This window comes from Anser anser (assembly GCF_964211835.1).
Source record: "Anser anser genome assembly, chromosome: 7".
Taxonomy (NCBI): domain Eukaryota; kingdom Metazoa; phylum Chordata; class Aves; order Anseriformes; family Anatidae; genus Anser; species Anser anser.
Window position 1 is genome coordinate 40554872 of NC_139727.1, and position 19705 is coordinate 40574576.

Below are 19705 nucleotides of genomic sequence, written 5' to 3' on the forward strand. Positions count from 1 at the left end.
ATAACAACTCTGCCGCTGAAATAACCTTTCGTGATTTCTTTCCCAGGCTGTTGTCTGCCTTTTCCTTTAACTCTGCTTTTAATTTGACTCTGAGCTATAAAATACCAGCCTCGTACGCTTTACATTTGTACAGAAGTCCTCCTCTTCAAAGTGTTACAGAAACCTTAATTAATCCATTCTTGCTATGTGCCACAGCACAGAAGCAGCCTGGCCCTGCTTTAGAGACAAGAACTGGAAGAGCAGAAACCGAGGCCTTGGTCCTGTGAGCCCTGAGCTGCTGTGGTGATTTACGCCCCATAAACATGCCAGCTGCCGTGAGCTTTGTTTTCCAGCACCCAGCTCACGTTGCGCACTGGGTGGGCAACTGATGCGCTTGTGGTGAGGATGCTCCAGCATTGAATGTGGCAACAAAAGAGGAGCAAAATCTGTTGTGTTTGGGACCCAGGAGCAACCTCGGGCTTGTTCAGAACCTGGGCAAAGCTGGGCCCGCAGTCTGCATCTCACCAAGAGTGTTTTCTGTGGGTTTAATCTGCTGAGAGCTCAGTACCTGCATGTGCATCTCGCAGGGCAAGGCGAGGAAGCGTAGCCCGGCCCTTGGCACGTGGTGCACAGGCTATCACCTTCGTGGTGTGGTGGTTGCTGGACTGGGTTAGAACCTGAGATTTCAGCTTTTTTTTTTTAAGGTTGAAAGGTGAGCAGGTGCACCCAGGCGCTATTTGCAAAAAAAGCATCAGCCTTCACAAAGGGGACGCTTCTGCGAGGCTCTCTGTCGGGAAGGTGCTCGCGCTTTCCAGGCGCTGTCACAGGGAGGGATGTCACAGACGTCGCGTTTCTGACACGCGCTTCTGCAACATGCCAATAGTAGACAGAGGTGCTCTGTCAAAACCAAATCCTCATCAGGACTGCAGTAATCTTCCCACAACCTCTCCGTCTCGTTTGCTGGGATGTCACTGGGGCGCGCTGGCAGGTGGCTGTCATGCTGAGGAGCTCCAGCCCCCGCGGGCCCCTGGGACGCCCGGCGCTGCTCCTCCTGTTCCCGTGCGTCAGAGCATTAGGATTTGACATGGCATCCCAATAGCCCAGCAGGAAGGCACGTCAGCAGGACTCGTTAAAGTGCCAGGTAAGAAAAGGAGAGCAATGATACCAGGAGCGTGAGAGGTATGTTAAGAGTGGAAGGAAAATGTGCATTATTTACCTGTTAATCCTTAAGTGAAGAAAGAGCAGAATGGAAAGTGCTTTTCACCTAACAGGACAAGACATATCCTCCTCTCTGGAACATAACTTTTTTTCCCTCATTCCTTTCCTGGACGTTTCTAGCCTGTTTTATGACAGTGATTCAGGAAAGCACATACTCACGGGCTGCCCTAACCGTGGGTTTAAAATTAAACCAAGTGGCGAAGCAGAGTCAGTGTGTTCCAGAACAATTTTAGACACCACATATAACCCTTTCCAAGTATTTTCTTGAGGGTTTGTTCCTGCGGCTACCTGAGGGACGCTATTTTTTTGTATGAGGAAATAAAATCACAATGCTAAAAATGACTGCACATCAGAGCTGTTGGAATCACCGTGGGTGAAGTTCATGTCCGCAGTTACTCACCTGTCATTTCCAAGGCCTTGCAAGTTTGGTACAAAATTCATTGCTACTAGGAAGCTTTAAAATCTCAGTCCAAACAAATTTCTTTGCTATATAAATTAGAAGTAAAAGGAAATTATATTGTGAAGGTGCCAGAACTGTTGGAAAGTGACTATTTCAAAGAGCGATTTCATCAACTTAATTTGACCATGCGCGAACGCCGTGGGGATGTGGTACTCCACACCGAGCTGTTAGCACGCAGAACAGGAATGTAAACTGCTTATGTCTGCCATTGACAGATGGTTCATTTCATAGAATATCATCAGGAAGTGTATTAAAAAAAAAAGAGAGAGAGAGAAAGAAACCCAGAAGGTTTCTCAAGGGGCTATAACCTGGAGGTTCAGAGGCCATGAATCTATGTAGGATGATCAAAACTACAATCACTAATTCACACTTCTCTCTGACCTCGGAGCTTGAAATGAGCTGCGCCTGTTTTACTTGTGACTCTTTCCCTCTCTGTATGTTGCCAGCGTTATTATTTACACTGCTTTGGTGCATTTAAATTATTACTCATATGCAAGAGCGAACATTTCCTCTGGTGGAGAGGCTGAGAAGGGTCGAGGTGGTGATGCAGCGTTGTGCTGTGAACAAGGGGCCCGTGCTGCCCAACACAGACAGCGCGGCACTGTGCGGGACCTGGAACACCGGGGCTGCAAAAACACCCCTGCTGCAGCAGCGCTGGCACGTGTTCTCAAGGCGTTACAAGATTTGGTTTCTTTTATTGTACATTGGAACTCTGGCATTTCTGAGTCTGGACAATGCTGGTATACGCTCAGTTTTTGATGAACATCGTGGTCCCAGCCCTGTGTCTAAAAGGCATTTTTTTTTCCAGTGTTGATGTGGTAAACTTGTTAACTAATGGGCTTGGTACAAGCCGAATAATTTGAGACATCTTATCCCAGGCATACCATCCTTCTATTGAACATTTAGTGTGTTAATAGTGCTGGGGAGACCGATCAGAAACAATCAGGAGGGGAAAACTGAAAGCTCGAATAGGAGGAACTGGAGAGGGTTTCTGGGTGGGACAAAAGCCCTTGAGAGTTCGAATAGTGCAGAAGAGATCTGCCTCTGCAGAGTCTCGTGGGGGAGCCAACGGAAACAGCACCTCTTCCTGTGCGGAGGGATGTCTTAATCCCATGATTCTTATTTTTTCTCCCATACAGAAGCTGGTTTGATTTACTAGCAGAGCCAACAGAATTGCTGCGCGTGAACTCTGCAGAGACTGAAAGGGAGAGATGAGCCTTGGAAAGGTCATCCACCAAAGTGGTCTGCGACATCAAAAAATTGAAAATTAGTGTGTAGCTGCAGCTAATGGACCTTAATACATCTTGAATTGTCCTACCGGGAGCAGGAAACAGTTGCAGAGGATGGATGAGGTATTAATATTTGCACTAGCCTTTAATTCTTACCGATGCAGTCTCAAGAAAACGTCTGTGTGGTTAAAAGTTTTCCCCTCACGGACAGAGCTGGCAGGGAAAAGCCAGCACTGAAGTTAGCAACAGATAAAGTACTCAGACAATGTTTTCTTAACTTTTCTTTTTTCTTTTTAACATCGGTTATGTGGAAACCTTTTCCTTTGAGGTATCGCATAGATGCAGATAATTTCTGTAAGCATTTTGTCAAAACTCAGAGCGAACAGGTGGTTTAAACCTGTCCGTCCAAATTTCCCACTCCATTTATAACTGAGTTACAAAAAATAATTTTTTTTTATTAGCTAGAACAGTGCCCTTTAATTAACTAGTTAATTAGTGCCCTTTAATAAACTCTGTGGCCCTTCCACACCTCAGGGCTGATTAGGCACGGCTGCACGGAACTGAGATGTTAGCTTCTGCCAGGGACTGAACTACCTGATGAATGACTGCAGCCACAGCTCTAGACAAAGTTGTTTCTGATGCATGTATGGGTGAACTCAGAAGCGTGTCCTTAGTTTACAGGAAGAGAGTCTTGAAGACAAAAAGATATTCCAAAGTTTTTCATCACTGCCCTGGTACAAACTTCTTCAATTGCCACGTGTGCTTATATTTTTCTGCCACCAGGAGTCCAGGACCTCACCCAGTATTTATTTATTTTTGCTTCTAAAAGAGCTTTAGGACTCCATGCTACAAAACTTCAGTTCCAAAGCCAAGAAATGAATGTTAACTTTGCAAATGTGAGCTGCGGAGAACAACAACCAGCCAGGGGGCTGCACCAAGCCAGCCAGCGATGTCAGGAACAAGCATGAGCAGCTCCTGAGCTTGCTGAAATCCCGGGAGCAGAGCAGGGATGTTTCAGCTGCTGCTGCAATCAGCGGTTATTAATGCTGGCTGCCAGAGGCAAAAGTGGTCATGGTGGTAGGCTCAAGATAGAAAAGCACAGAAGAGATACTCTTTTTATAGTGTTTTTTTTTTTTCTCTACTGCAATGGAAAAAAACCCAACATCACAAATTGATATTCTGATTAAACTGGAGGACACCTGCCTCTGGTAATGATGGAATTAAGCAAATTATCCTTTTATTGCACCATTCTCAAGTTTTTATATAATTCTCCTCCCGTCTTTGTCATTGCAGTATCTAAAAACCTTTCCTTCAAACGGTGTCACTGATTGCTTTTGTAGGTTTGTTTCTTTCCTTCTTTATAGAGGGAAAGGTATAAGTAGTAAGTGGTTTGGTTTTCTCTTCAGTTTTTAAATAAGGCCTAATTATTAACTAAGTATTTTGAAGGAAAAAAAATAGTTAAAAGACTGTATAAATTGTATACAGAGTGAAGATCCAGTCTGGTCATGGCGATGGAGGTTGGGTCAAGTTCTTCACATTTAGTGCGTTGTCTCCAGGTAAGGAGAACTTAAAGGAAGAATTGCTATTGGGAAGCACCAGGCATAGTTTTTTTTTCTGGTTAACAACCTCTTACGGACCACAGATTGCCTCCGTGTGAGGTGGAAAACCGTGTCTGAAATCTGGTATAGGCTGTCTTTATTTCTGTTTCCTGGTACAGGTCTTCCCAGCTCCAGCTGGAATAGCTGTTATGTCATTAGGTGGTGCCAGTCGCGTCAGCAGCCTGGTTTGCTCGTCCGCGTTTGTGTTCTGGCTCAGCTGCCTGCGGACCTCCTTGATGAACAGCAGACTTTCAGCACATACAAATGGCCAGCCATTATGCTCCCTTTAAATGGCTTTCAGATAAATACAAAGGGAGGAGATAAATGATTTAACAATAAAATATTTGCTCATTTTTAAAGTTACCCAAAGTTCCAGGGAACTTCAGTGTAGTGGAAAGAACGCCCAAGGAAAGCTCGCTTCGCAGAAACCATCACTTCTTGGAAGCTAAGCTCTCAAAACAGTTTCATATAATATTAAATGTGTTAGAGGAAATTCGGACACTTGGGTCGATGAGGTGGGGTGGTGGAGCTGGAGCAGCCCTGAGCTCCCTGTGTGGGGGCTGCCCTGCCTGGAGCCACGGGCTGGGCCCCAAAGCCCCCAGGTCCCTTCCAGCCCGACCTGGTTTATGATTCAGCGCCACAGAGCTGTGACAGTGCTGAATCTCGGTGTTCAAATGTGCTAATTAGATTCAGAAAATGTACGTGTTGTTTCAGGTTGTCACACTGCTGATATCTGAGAAATAAGAGTGGCTCCCAGCGAGCCTGATGCACGCGGGTTTACACCCTCAGGGAGAAAATGGGCTATTTTGTTAGCAACGCAGCAGAACATTTTCCTGTCTAAATAATACAATATTGAGATTTTGCTATATATAAATGTCTTTTGGGGTATGGTTTTGGTATCTTTTTGGGAGGGGCAATATGTTCCTGCTGAATTTTTTTTTTTCCTACTGCTTTTTACACATCACACATAAGAATTCCTGCTTCAGGTGATGTGCATTGAGTTTGAAATGCCTTGACAACAGATAATGGGAAATTCAGGAAATAATCGCTTTCTTTTGATACCCCCTCTTCTTCATTTCCCCACCTCCCCCCCAAAAAGCAGGAAAGGCTTGGTGAGAATAACGCAGACTGTGCCCATGGAGCCTGGAGGAGCAGCAGAGAACGCAGAGAAGAGACCTCTGAGTGCTTTTGCTGTTTTCCGTAGGGATGCCCTCAGGTATGTAACTGAGCCTCAGCAGTTCCCTGTGATCCTGTTGCCAAGTTTTCTTCTCCTCTCCTGCATTAATTTCTACGTTAATTACTGCATTAATTAGTGCATTGATTACTGCACAGTGGTGTTGGTCCGTGTGATGAAGCTGAGAGTTCTGGGTTTGGTGCTGGGTAGCGCATGTACGGTTGTGTGCCTGTGGGGGTGCCTGGACCATCAGGATGGTTGTACGTGAGCGGGTGTGTGCATGCACGTATAGACGTGAGCATTTGCACACGTGTGCACGTACATACATACCTTCTCTACACGATGGTATTGCTGTGACTTTTTATCAGCTTGAAAGAAACCCAAGAAATAACAAATTATTCTGACTTTGTAACTTGGGTCATAAGGCTTAAAACACGTCATCGCTGGGTCTTCGCCCAGTTTTCCTGTGATTTCTGTGCTGGTAAAGACTGGCTGGTGCCCTGGCTCACCAGGAGGGAGGGAACGTGGCAGAGCCATCCTGAGCCATGGCTGGTAGCGGTGCTCGCCCCGTGAGCGCACTGGGAGCGCCCGGTTCAGCAGGGCTCTGCTGCACGAGGCAGCTCCAGCAGCGCGAGCGGTTGCGCTGGGGCTCCCCGGTGGTACTTACGCCTTGATGGAGGGTGGCTGGTGCTTAAACACGGGGTGAAATAGGGGCTGACACAGCAAGCACTGCCGCTCTGCGAGGGCAGCAGCTGTTCTTTAAAAAGTGCCCTGAGGTAAGTGAAAGGATTTCTCGTGGGCCTTTTGCCGTTTGTTTGATTCCAGTGAATAAAACGCCAAAATGACGATAAAGATTTTCCTCCCTTAGGTGATGGTTTACATCAGTTGCTCTAATAGCCAAGCATTAATTTTATACATTGCTTTTACTAAGCTCATTTTCTCTGAAGTGATATTTTCAGTGCATCCCTTTAATACATAGTATGTTCTGATTATGTCATTTTTTGTTTGTTGTTTTTTATGTTTTTTTCTTTTTCTATCACAGAAACGGCCTTTATTTTCTCTAAATGACGGGATGATTTTCCTGTCTGTGAAGATTGAGGACCAGAAGTGCTGTGTACTGAAGTCCCGTCCTTATCCGCGGGCCAGACATCATAGCAGTCTGTCGTATCGCTCTGCTGAGCCTGGACTCGGAGGTAATTCACTGAATATTATGGCCGAGTCCTGGGGTCTGCGGAGCAGAGGTTAAGTTTGCTATGTGGTGATAAACTGTGCGCTGCGGCTGCCTAGCAGACTGACTGCTCTGTCTTCTGGAGCTGGGGAAAGTCAACTTTGCTCTGCTTGGTACTCACCAACATACTCAAAGCATAGTCTCCTGCCCATTTTCTGTCATGCAGCCCTTCCGAAGCACTCTGTTGAGCTGACTTTGCTCCCCGCTGTGAGAGCCGTGCACCCCGGCCAGCGAGGTGCCTCTGGGTCCCTGCGGTCCTCTCCCAGACCTCCTCCCTGGGGACTGAGCAGTGGGACAAGAGGAGCACCCAAAAATGCGTCGGGGAGGGTACTAGCGTTAGCGTTATTAGCCAGGAGGTGTCTCCTGCTAGGATAAATGCCTCTGTCATATGAGTTATTTCATATAACACATACGTACGTATATATTTGACAGCAACAACAACGGCAGAGGTGTGGGCAGAGCAGCGCAGTGCTCTTGCAGAAAGGGACAGGCTTTTCAGACAACCTTGTCTCCTGAAAAGGTGTGCAAAAACATTTCTATAGCAAACTGCTTTTTGTCTTGAGAACATTTCACTATATCAAGTGCTTCACCACTGCAAGGTTCAGTGACTGTCAGAGATATTTACAACCTGCGAACGAGGAAACCATCACAGAGGTAAGGTGGGAAAAAGTACAGATACATAAATTTAGCTAGCACACATCTGACCGACTACAGGTGCAGCTGCAAAGCACACTCCTCGGAAATAAAAAAAAAAATAATAATAAAAAAAAATACGGGTAGCATTAATCTCTCATGATGAATGTGGTGACATCACCTTTCTAACACAATTGCTTTTTATTTCTCTTTAAGAGACTTTGGCTTGGCTGCCGATAGGAAAAATGAGATTTTTATGAAGAAGACTGTGAAGAATGCTGTGATTAATCTTGGGGAAAATCTCAGACTTTTCTGAAGTTTCTATTAAGCAGGATGCTAATTTTATCATTTCCACTCTTTTCCACATTTTCCTCTAGGATATATTCAGAAATTCTGAGTGTTAAACCAATCCTTTGATTTTTCCAGCTAAAGGGAACAAACTGAACAGCCCGTGATGGATTGACTTCTATTAGATTCTTCAGGCATCACCATCAGTGTGAACTCCATTTAAGTAACACCGTCAGAGACTTAATTTATTATATAATTGATAAGAAATATCACCTACGAAGCCTAGACAATGAAAGTGACTTCCACAGGAAATATTTTGCTAAGAGACAGCGACATGGGAATGCGCTGGAGGCAGAAAATTGAGTTATGGAATAAATAGGTAAAAAATAATTCTTCGCATATAACAAACTTCTATTTATTTATTGTTGTATGAAATTTGGGAGGGCCTGGCATTACTTATTTGTAGATGACAATAAAATAGGAGAAGGGGAGTTAAGCAGAAGGGGCTGGAGATGGCGATTAAAAAGGGAGGTGGAAGCCAAAGTGGGGAGAGAAAATTGCCAGGAGGAGCAGGAGAAATTAAGAGGCGAAGAAACAGGTGGGAAGGCAGTGTCTGGGAAAAAGGGGGAAGAGTGAGCAGGAGGCAAGGGCAATCCTGAGCTCTGGGGGTATCCTGCTGTAGGAGGAGCTGGAAAATATCTCCTGCTGGGCTCTTAGAGATGAATTGCCTGCCTGGGAGCAGACCAAGCGCTGTCAGGGATGCCTTTGTGCCACCACAAACGGTTTCTGTTGCAGTGGAGGGTCGTTTGCATTTCTCTCCTATGCATATTTTGAAGAGTTTGTGATCATCTAATAAATACTGCTGTCTGTAGCATTTCTGCTGAGTGCACGATGGTTCCTCGCTTCTGTACGTGCTTCGTGAATGGAACCAACCTGTTGCTAGATGAATTTCTGTCTCGTGGGTGCTGTGACCAGGGAGAGGGGTTTGGTTTACCAGCTGCCCCTTTGGAATTTGTCCTTTGCCATAATGCCTCGGTATCACCACTTGGATAACAGAAATTAAGGCAAAACCCTAAAATGGGGAAAAGAAAGGGGAAAAAAAATCATCAAACCCTTGACAAGTTGCCAGGGAAAGATCAGGAAGATGATCAACTAAGCTAGGAAAGAGCCAGCACCTATGGGGAAGGACACTGAAGGGTGAGAAGTGGGTAGGAGTGGGGTGCTGGAACAGCATAAGGTCCAACATCTCATGATTAACTTGTTAACTATAAACAAAATAACATTTCAAGTTTCCTCCACGTTTTTCTACCCCATAGTTTTTTTCAGGCTTCTTTAAAACAAAGACCTTTCTCTAGTTTCAAGGCTGGTTTCAAAAAGTAGCTTTTTTCTTCCCACATATCTTTTCTCTGTTCTGTATCTAAGGCTATAAAACATGGCAGATAGCAATGTTTCTAATTAAGTTTTTGAAGCCCTATGCCAAACCTCTGTCTCAGGGCTGAGAGGATACAAATCACTTGATGATTGCTTCCAACAATGGTCAACCAATGCGTTTGAAAAATACAGATCAAAAGGTTGATTCTCAAATATTTATTATAATAAGCCGAACAAGCAGCAGGCTGTAATTCATATGGCAGAATGAAATCCTTGCTAAATCATCACATCATAAAGAAAATTGCTTTTTTAATTTAATATTTCTTTTTCAGCTGTTTCTATAGAGACATGCTAATTTAGGAGCTTAATTTATTATCTGGAAGAATATTAAGCTAGATACAAGTTTTCCCCAAATCACTTTCAAGTGAAACCGAGGGCTCACGTACGCGAGGCGTGTGAGCAAAAGTGCAAATTGTCTCCATCATTATTATATAATGGGAAATCATGTAATGGCTCATCATTCCTCTGGCAGCAAAGGAGGGGATAATGATGCTCTTTGCCACTAGTTTGGTCACTGAAATACTGTATACTCAGCAGCGATACAGCAGCAGCCTTTTCCTGAGAGCTGTAGCACGGCAGTGGCAGAAAACCATTTCTTGGTTGGGGAGGCGTTGGTTCTAAGAGCTGACCCAGCACATGCTGAAAAACAACAACAAAACCTAGCTGCTGTGCTTCAAATCTGTCACTGTAGCCTCATTAGCTTTTCAACGCCCGGAGAAAACCTTTGATACGTGTTTTCTCTATAGCCCACCCCGCATGATGGGCTCAGGTCCACCAACAGTACTGCAAAGAGGAAGCGTCCCCATGCTCAGCAGGGACGTGTGCCCCTTCCCACCCCCTTTTCGCACCAGGATGCTGCACGGCCACGTGCCAGCCCTGTCCCACCCTGCCCTAACGAGGGTCACGACAAAGCACAAAGGATTTAGACGAGTTCAGCTCCTCGGATTTACCCTGACCCTCTTCACCTTGTGTCTGTGCTCCCCAGCTGCGGGGCAGCTCGTGGGGGGAAAGCCAGGGGCTGCCGCCGGCGAGCAGGGCTCCGACGAGGGAGCTGCATGGACAGGGTGCAGGCCCGGGAGCACCTCGCTGCCCAGAGCTGCCCAGTAGAAGAGCAAAGCTAACGTGATGGCTTTGTGAGGTTTCTTCTGTAGCCTCAAACTGTTATTTAGATCTTCAGACATATTTTATTGAAAGCATTGCAAACAGACAGCTTGGCCGTGTGAATTAGCTTCTGTTTGAGTGACCTGGTTTTTGTCACATTATTTTGTCATGTGAATTGGTCTGCATTAGAAGTGATTGTATGTCATCAAATGCTACCTGTTTCATAAAGTGTGTGAATGAAGGGATGATAATTTAGTCCAGTTCAAAATAGACATGTCTCTAGCTTAAGAAACTAGCAGCCAGTTGCTGTCTTTGTTGAATCACAGAAATAAATAAGTGCTTTTTGTACTTTAAGTGTGGTTGGTGCAGAGCATAAGCTATGTAGCAGACTCCACAGGGGAAGAAAAAAAAAGAGGGGAAAAAAAAAAGAGGGAAAAAAAAAGGATGCTTTGCTGGTCTAGTGCAGTAAGTGAACTGTGAAAGATTAGCAATAGTAACAAAAAAATAATCCACAGCTTGTATCTATTATGTGTCATTTGTGATTTAAAACGTTGATCATAAAAAAGACTTTGGGTTCCTTTATGGTATTGGAAGTTTTCTTGCCTGCTAAGGGACAGACAGTAGGTCAGGAGATGCAATGGGGGCACTGGTGTGTCCGGGAGGTTATCCGTGCATCTCACCACCTGCCGCTGTACCCGTCCCTTCGGTGCCCCAGCTGCTGCATTCCCAGTGATGTGGGGGAACAGAGCAGCCTCGTGCCCCTCCTGCAGCCTGCTGCGCTTTGCACCCCTTGCTGCCGCTGAGCGGCTTCGCGTTGCGTGGCACACAGCAGTAGCATCCCGCCGCCGCCCGGCTCTGGCAGGAGACGCCTCGTGCTCACTCCTGCTTCCCATCTGGCCCAGGAGCCCAGCCCCGCGAGAGGGCTGGCCTTGCGCTGGGCAACGAGAAGCACCTTTAAAGCTTCTTAACATTTCCTATTCTTTTTTCTTTACACTGCAGCCAAGTACCCCAGTTTTATATAGAAAGCGCTGCTCTTTTGCTAATTAGAGGCATTTCTACAGCGCTAAGGTTTAAAGATGAACCTTGAGATCATTATCTCGTTATCTTACCTCAACCAGTTGTTCCTTGCTGCTCACAATTGATTTCCCTTTATAATAAAACATTTTGTTTAATTTCCCAGAGATTGATTCACAGCCCACTGAAAGCCAGAGAAATTTTTCCACCGTGTTCCACGCTCCTTGGGCAGGTGATCCCAGGGCACCAGCAGCCCTCTGCAGAACAAATTAGAAGCTTTAACAGGACAAAGATTTTGCTCTCAAGACGAATGGGTACTGGCCAGGAGCAGCTTGTAAAATCATTTTCCCACATGCAATTTTGAAACTTATTTTATGGATTTTGTCATAAAAGGTAAAGTAAGAGGGAAGAGAAAGGAGTCACAGGTACAGCTGCCTGGAAAGTATTCCAGGGAGGAAAATTTCCCTCCAAATTGTACTGAATTTGACAAAGATTTAAGAATTAAAGTTTCTAATTCCAAGTTGGGAAACGAGTATTTTGAGCTTTTAGAGAGAGCCTTATGGGGATTTGTCATTTTCCTGTGGGTAAGTGCATTTGTAGGACCCGGTTTTGTTACATGCAGTGTGATACAATGACAAGGAGCACCACAACTGGTTTCAGGCTCCCAGACTTTCCTCGCATATTCTTCCTGAAGATCTGGTACTGGTAAATGTTTTGATTTCCTAAAATTGAATTTTCCAGCAGGTCCCTGTGGTGACCAAGCTCTGGTCAGCGTGGCGGTGCAGGCAGGGGAGCGCTGGAGGCGCGGTGGGAACGGGCTGCGGGCAGTGCTCGGCCCCGCACGCTGCGTGCCCCGAGGTGAGGCACAAGCGCAGCAGCAGCAGCAGGGGCTGATTTCTTGCCAGATCCCATCTTTTCTGGGAAAGAATGAAGGTTTTACTTTTTTCTCGAGGGTTTTTATGTTCCCAGCCTGTGAGCCTGGAAGGTATCCCTGTTATCCTGCCCTGCAGTGATGCTGCCCTCTGTGCGCATTTGCCCGCTAGCTAGCTGGGCTTGTTTTTATATGTACCTGGTTATTTTTTACTGCTGCAGCTTATCTGGTGTGTACTGCTCAGAACATTTTTTATATGCAGGCATTACTTTGGTATTTGTCAAACTGTTGGTATTAGTTTCACCAGCCTACAAGTACAGCTGTCTGGAATAGTAGCCTAAAACACAAACAGGACACGGGCCCTTTATATGAGGAAAGCATTTTGCAAACACTACAATAAAAGATTGTGTGAGCCCAGTAAGTGGCTTTCAGCAGGGAGAAAGCAGTATTGGCAGTCTGTTTCTTAAAGCTAAGCTCGAGGCAGTAAATTTATTGCTAATGGCTTTACTTTCCTTTTCTGTCATGGTCTTTGGATGCTCTTAATTTAAAGAATTATGTTATTTTCATACAATAGATCGATAAAAGAGAAGAACTTTCGTGGCTGCTTCTGGCTCGGAGGAGGAGCGGTGGCCACGGGCTGGGGAAACGCCGTTCATTCAAGCCCCGCGGAAAGGGAATCTTCCTGCCGCTTCTCTAGGGCTTGGGGAGGTGAGATTTTGCAATTTTTCTCTGAAGCTGGGAGTTAGTCACCGCTGTTCAAACCGAACCCCGTACCCGGGCAGCCGGAGCTGCTCGCCGACGGAGCTGCTGCCGAGGGCACCGGGAGAGCACTGGGAGGCTGCAGGAGGTGCTCAGAGCCACTCACCTGGTAAGTCACTGAACAGAACCCTTTCAGTACTTTCGCCTCCTTTGAAGAATTTAACGCGATTTGATACTGACACGTATAACCACAAAATTAAGGACTTCTCAGTAAATTATGACGAGTGGCTCTCGGTCTACCCGTAAAGAATGGCTGGACAACGCACCCTGGCACCACTGCAGGGGTTAGCACAGGAGCCTGCTGGCACTGCAACACATCGGGGTTATTACACACCGGATATTAACTGATTCCCGATGAGCAGGTGCCCACCTGCATGCCACGTGCCTGTTCTCCTTGCTGGTAGTCCCAACTACTCAGTGCTGAGCTGGAGTCTCTGGGACCACCGAGCCTCAGTGAAACTGCCCCTGCAAGGCAGCTTCTCCAAGACAGCGGCGTGCGAAGTGAGCAATGTTCCTCACGCCACTAAATGACCTCCAGGAGCAAGACAAAATATTTTATCTGTAAGTCTGTTTTCCTAGAGTGATGTAGGCTGAATGACCTTTCTCCTACTCCAGTCCATAAACAGTGACAAGCACGAAATGTTTGAAAAAGCCTCTGCTGGTGATGGGTCTGTGGCATGTGCAGGGTGACCATGGCTGTCAGGTGTGTGCCCTCCTGTCCTGACAGCACAGCAATTTAGGAAGGGCCTTAGCTGCTGCAGTCAAATTCAGATTCCCACTGCAAGTGATAATTCTGAAATAACGTTCCACTTAGTGGGTTGCCACTTATGCCGATATTTCATAAGCAGCTATGCTAAGATAGGCGTTAAGGTTACTAAACAGACACTTAGGAATTAAGCAATGCTATAATCTGTACTGTGTGTTTAAATGGGATCTTTAATTATGTGGCCATGCTGTGACCTCTGCAGAGGTTTGCAGCGTTCAGAAAGATGACTTAATTACAAAGTATTTCTTTTTATTTCCTCTTCCAGCCTGTATAGGTTCTCATTTCACAGCTACCTAGACTGCTTGGGTGGGTAATTTGGATGAGGCTGTTTCTCTAGGGACTGTCAGGTTCTTAGTGTAGCACCAAGCAATGCTATTTTTACGGTGCTTCTCTGGGTGATTTGAAGTGTGAGGGCTTTATGGAGCAGCTAAGGTCAAACTCGTTTCCGTGGCTGCTAATTTTGTTGCTCAGCTCGAGGCTTTTTCAGTTCATATCTGTTTTGTCGTTTCCTCCAGTCTGGGTGCTGCCCCAGCCGATGCAAGCTCCCAGCAGCTCTGCAGCCTTGCCCGTGTCCCACGTTGGCTGCTCAGAGGATAAGCTGCAACTCCCAGCCACTGCGGGAGCCTGAGCAGGGCACATGGCACCACAGGGGCTCCATCAGGATGGGTGCGCTTTGCCAGCCTTGTTCGCGCCCAGACACCGAGGCACCAGGCACTGGAGTGGAAAGCAGTGGTGCTCGGAGCATGGGGCACGCATCAGTGGGTCAGATCGAAGCTCCAGAAGCCTCTTGGTCGCAGCCACGGAGAGCTTCATCTCCTTGTCTGCAGGCGTGACCAGCAGCTCTGCAAAACTGAGAGATTTTTGACAATTTGCGTACCTATAGGGTTGTGTTGACTTGTTTGTTTTTATAGCACACAATTTCCAATGCGCTTCACAAAACCCACTTACTAGTTTTACCAGCCTAGCTTCTGGCCTTATCAGGAGAGAACAAAAAGGAAAATGCAGGGTTTCCCAGAATGTGCGCACGGCTCTTTCATGAAGATCACAAGGTGATAAAAGCAACTTCAAAGAGAATGGCAGATTTTAGCAATAAGCTCTTCTCCCGTGCCTTCAAACCACACACCAGCCCCCTCTTATCAAGAGCGCAGCTCCTGTGTGTGCGCATTTGCTGTAGACCAAATGTACTCGCGGTGCTTCCCAGCGTGGTGCAGCTTAATTGAACAGCTGAGCACAGGAGAGCAATTGATTTTCTGTAGTCGGGAGACACGGGGCAGTGGTTGGAGAAGTAATGCAATCCCCGCCTGAGGAAGGATTACTCAATCTATACCGGACTATGATTTGAAAACAACAGCTAAGCAGCATCAAGTGCAAGTTCAGTGCACAGGTTTTGGAACTGTCATGCATGAAACGTTATTGATGTCCATAAGTGTGTCTAGAAAAAAAATAGAGAAAAAGTTTGTGAGGATTTTCCAGAGATAGAAAGAAAACCTCATCAGAATCTACAAACTAATAAATAGTGCTCGTCCGTGCAAGCAGCACAGGTCCATGCACTGATGAAGTCTTTGGATCAAGCTGCTCACAGCACGGGGTGAGATCGTTGTTTGTGAACGGGGTTTCTTGTTCTTGCAAACACAATAAGTCATGGTGGAAGCTTAACAAGTCTCTGGTTTTGTCTGATAAGGAAGTTATTGATGAGTGGAGGAAAGGAAGAAGTGAATGAGCCAGGGAAGGCTAAAGGCTAGAAGTGATTCAAAGACACAGGAAGGGAAAAGTAGCATGTTCACATGAAAAACATCAAGGAAGGTGTGATCAGTCAGGGTGATGGGTCAAATGGTGGAAAGCACAGAAATGAAGCTGGGGAAAGAAAGTGAAGGAAGGACCATGTGCCAGGGCTAGGACTTTCCACGTTTCGGGAAGTAAGAAGAGGCTTTGTAAAACCCTCAACCTACTGTGCAAAGCACGTGGCCAGAAGAGGGACCGGGGGCGGTGCGGAGGCAGGAGGCAGAGCGGCAGCGGAGGAGCAGTGGCTGTGGTTCGTGGTGAGGTCCCTGGTGCCCCGCGGACAGCACTGCCCCGTGGCGCTTCTCCTGCACCCCGCCAGGGCTTCAAACCCCCTCATGGGGTTTGCTTCCCACCACTGAGCAGCCTTCCAAAACTTGGATAGTTTTGTGACGCTGCTATCACCATCTGCAGCATTTCAGTATTTTAGAGTGCATTTTAAAAATAAGATATTTGTGCATTCTTTTCTGCTATAATTTTACTGTATTTATATATCAAGGATAATTTTGTAATTTCTGATCAATTCTATTTAAATAGTATTGGGGGGAACATGGTGCTTGGGCTCACATAGATGACTTTGCGACACCGGGTCTATGAACTGCAGAGTTTTTTATGGTGACAGACCATTTAAAGCTGATGCATTTTATTAGAATGGACTTTAAAAAACAAACAAAAAACCAACCTCCTGGTAATTTTTGTATCTCTTTAATTGGTCTTAAAATCACACTTTGATTTTTTCTTTTTGTTGGCATCATAAAAATGATGTTTTGTTTGCAAGTAATTACATATTGACTGCTGAAGTGCACTCGCTGCTGAACATTTATTGAGGAAGATGGTTTTATTAAACTGGGGGAAGAGGGTGCAACAAGTTGGGTGGAAGTTTGGCTGTATACAGCCAGCTTTTATAAGGAGGGGTAGCTGATCTTGTTTCAGGACTAGAGAAAATGCAACTTTTCACTTACTTTTCTGGACTACTGCCTCTGCAAACAAAATTAAGTATTGCTTTGCAGGAAGACGGATTTTTCTGTCCTGAAGAGGTTCCTCAGTGTTTACAGAATGACTGTAAATAAGATATTTTTGCAAAATTTTGTTACATGTTTTGGTTGACTGGAATGAACGCAAGCTGTAAGTCACCTGGGAGATTCTGGCAGTGACTGTGGCCACTTCACACAATTCTTCACAAATCCGTGGGGGTGTGAGGAACAGCCACGCTGAGGCTGTTTTCCTGTGCTGCAGCTGGCTCTGCAGCTCTATCATCCTCTGCTGAAAGTGCTCTGGTGTATTAATATTCCAATGACTGTAGCATTAAATCCGACCAGGGAGTTAATTACGTTGGAGGTTACTTTTAAGATCTGCCAGTGATTCCCTCCCGGGACCCTCCTGGGGGAGCGGAGGACCCGAGGAGCCGCTGGTGAGAGCTCCTGCGCTGGCGGGGAGGAGAGCGGAGCGAACGCGTCTTCACAGGGACGTCTCTGAGAGCACCTCTGGTGCCAGGTTCTTCAAAAATCAGAGCTGCTGGAGATGAAATCCGAATAACCAGTTGTGGCTGATGTTAAGGTTTGGGCTTTGCTGAGCTCTTAAGCACACATTGCTTCTCGCTGATCTAAACCTCATTTCCTGAGGGGCCAGCAGCAGCGGGTGGTGCAGCAGCACCGCAGCGGTGCCGTGCTTCTGGACACACGGTTTCAGAGTGGTACAGGCACTCTGTACAGGGCAGGTCCGAGGCAGGATCCCACCTGCTGCTCCCCTCGCGTGGCTGCAGCCCCACTCTATCCCCCCTTCACCCTCCACCACTGCCCAGCAGAGCGCCGCCGCGCACGCCGCGTGCCGGGGCCAGAGGGGCACGGTGCAGACACTGCTTGCAGGGCCTGCGTGGGTGCCGCTGGGCCTGGATGAACCGGCATAGCTTCCTGGTCTTCCCAAAACCAGGGGTGGGCTGAACGATTTAAGAAAAAAATCCACTTTTGAGTTTCTTTTCAGAGAAGATTGTGAACGGGCCATCAAGCTGAAGGTCTTGCTGGATAGACAAATGAAGACCATGCTGCCTAATTAGCCCAATTAATAAAGCCCATTGTTTCTTGTATAAGCCACTGTTAGCCAGTGCAGGGCAGTAATACCAACAGTGCTGAATGTAAGGACTCACAGGGATTTGTAAGAGATTAAATATTTATATAGGTAATAAGAATATCCAGTTATTCATTAGGCAGGGTAAATGTACTGGAGGGACATGAAATGCTTTTGTTTCAGAGTACAACGTCTCACTGAAGGCTGAAATTTGGAAGGCTCTCCCTCCTCCCTGGTTAATGTTTGTCCGCAGCGGGTTTATCACCCCCAAACAGCAGAGGTGGGAGAGCCACCGGGTGGTCCCGAGCTGTGCAGCCGCTGCCGCAGGTCCGCCGCTGCCTGAGCATCTCCGGGAGGCTCCTTGTTCTGCCCAGGGGGTTGTGGTCGTGAACATGTTCATTAATTCTTCTGCTCCTATGAAATAAGGAGATTTGGATGTGGCTGGCTTGATCAGAGCTGCATCCAGCTGCGTAGGAGACCTCTGTGTGGGAAAGTGTCTGCGGGAAGCCCGAGAGCAAACCTCAGGAACCGCTGGTTGCCCACCTGGAGCGTCCATGCAATGACTGAGAACGAGTCTGGTGTAGGTACGATAGTCCACGATGTGCTAGCTTAAAGTGAGAATATGCTTCAAATATCACAATGTATTTAAATTAACAGGCAAGCCTTTTTACCCAATTGATTGATTATGAAGTGGCAGGCTGCATTGGGTAAACTAATTATGGAGAAGGAAAGACAGAAGAAAGTGAAATACTGTTGCCGTTGTAGCAGTATTAATTGTTCACCATCTGTCTGTGGACATGAAAGGGAAATGGAACAAAAAATAGGATCTCAGAAGGTTGGTTGTGAATATTCCTTAACATTTTGAGGTTCCCTGATGTTCATAAAGCAGTTGATGTTCATGATGTTCATGTTAATAAGGAATAAAAAAGAGATTTGAAGCAATTAAACATGGTAAAGCAAAAATTCCCTTGGATTTTAGTAGATGACAGAAATTTCCCCAGGTGTGACGGAGCTGGCCCAGCTCCTGTCGCTGCTGCCAGCCTGGCGAGCGGCTGGGGGGGGGTTTGGGGGCTGTGGGGTCAGTGGGGATCTGGGCAGACACGTCCGCGCCTCCGGCCTCCATCACCTTCCCGGTGTTCAATCAAACAGGAGCTCTTCCCTTGGAAGGATACTTCTAAAATGTGAGCAAGATTTAAACTGAGAGCTGGGTTTGACACCAATAGAATTCATGCTCATGCTTAATTTAAAAAAAAAATCTTTATTTTTATATAGTTTAATATATATATATACACATTATATATTATTTTATATATATTGTATTTTATATATAGTGTGGGACATAATTTAGAAGCATAGTAAGATAATTTAGTGTTAGGTCTATTAACTTTTTCACTGTTGACTGAACCAAAAAACTATGAGGTTTATTGTCTGTACAACACCATGATTAGATAGCCTCATTAACAGTGTTTATCCCGTTTCCCCCTAATTGCCTCCATTCCTTTAAATGATATGTCTTTAGAGACTGAGATTTTCTTTAATCTGAGAACTGAGGGGCAAAGCACTGACTAATGAAAGTGCATTTCGTCTTTTCTTCTAACATGTTGGCCTTGGAGGGGGCGTGGGGCTTGGGGTGTGGATGCAGTTTATGGTAAGAAGTAGATCACAAACTGTCACAAGGATTTTTGTTTATGTGCTGTGAGAATACGTTTTTAAAACCATGGAGCAGCACAGCACGGCGCTTAGCAGCCGTGCCTCTGGCTTTCTCCTGCCCCTGAGGGTTAAATTTGCAAAAGGGGCTTCTAATTTGGGAGCCAAGTTAGAAATATGTGCTGGATTTCGAAGCTGTTTACCTGCAACACCAAGGGAGCTAAAGGGAGCTTCAGTTATTCCTGGGAATTGGGTGATTTCCCGGTCCCATAATTTCATGACAAAACCGCTGGTGCTCTGAGAATAAAACCGCAAGAGGAAATGATTTTTCCCCAGGCCTGCAGTGAGCGGCAAGGCACCAAGTCCTGCTGGTGGGACCCTGGGGCAGCTGTGCGGCCCAGCAGGCGCACCGCTTGTGCATCAGTCTGCTGCTTGGCCTTTACTGCATGCAAAATGCACACATGAT

The 19705-nt window shown here is 46.2% G+C and overlaps 1 long non-coding RNA gene across 25 annotated transcripts in view; it reads left to right on the forward strand.

The window, feature by feature from the left end:
- Positions 1-19705, forward strand: part of LOC310902622 — an 82899-nt gene that overhangs the window by 50435 nt on the left and 12759 nt on the right. For 6 of the 25 annotated variants that reach the window (XR_014586824.1, XR_014586825.1, XR_014586826.1 and 3 more), the window contains 6 exons: positions 196-1120; positions 2797-3009; positions 4372-4442; positions 5584-5700; positions 6701-6851; positions 7946-9005. This is a non-coding gene — a long non-coding RNA (uncharacterized lncRNA). Of the gene's footprint in view, positions 1-195; positions 1121-2796; positions 3010-3715; positions 4095-4371; positions 4443-4603; positions 5183-5583; positions 5701-6700; positions 6852-7945; positions 9006-11519; positions 12058-12094; positions 12212-12798; positions 18551-19705 lie in introns of those variants that run through there. The other 19 variants (XR_014586827.1, XR_014586828.1, XR_014586829.1 and 16 more) reach the window with 13 other exon arrangements.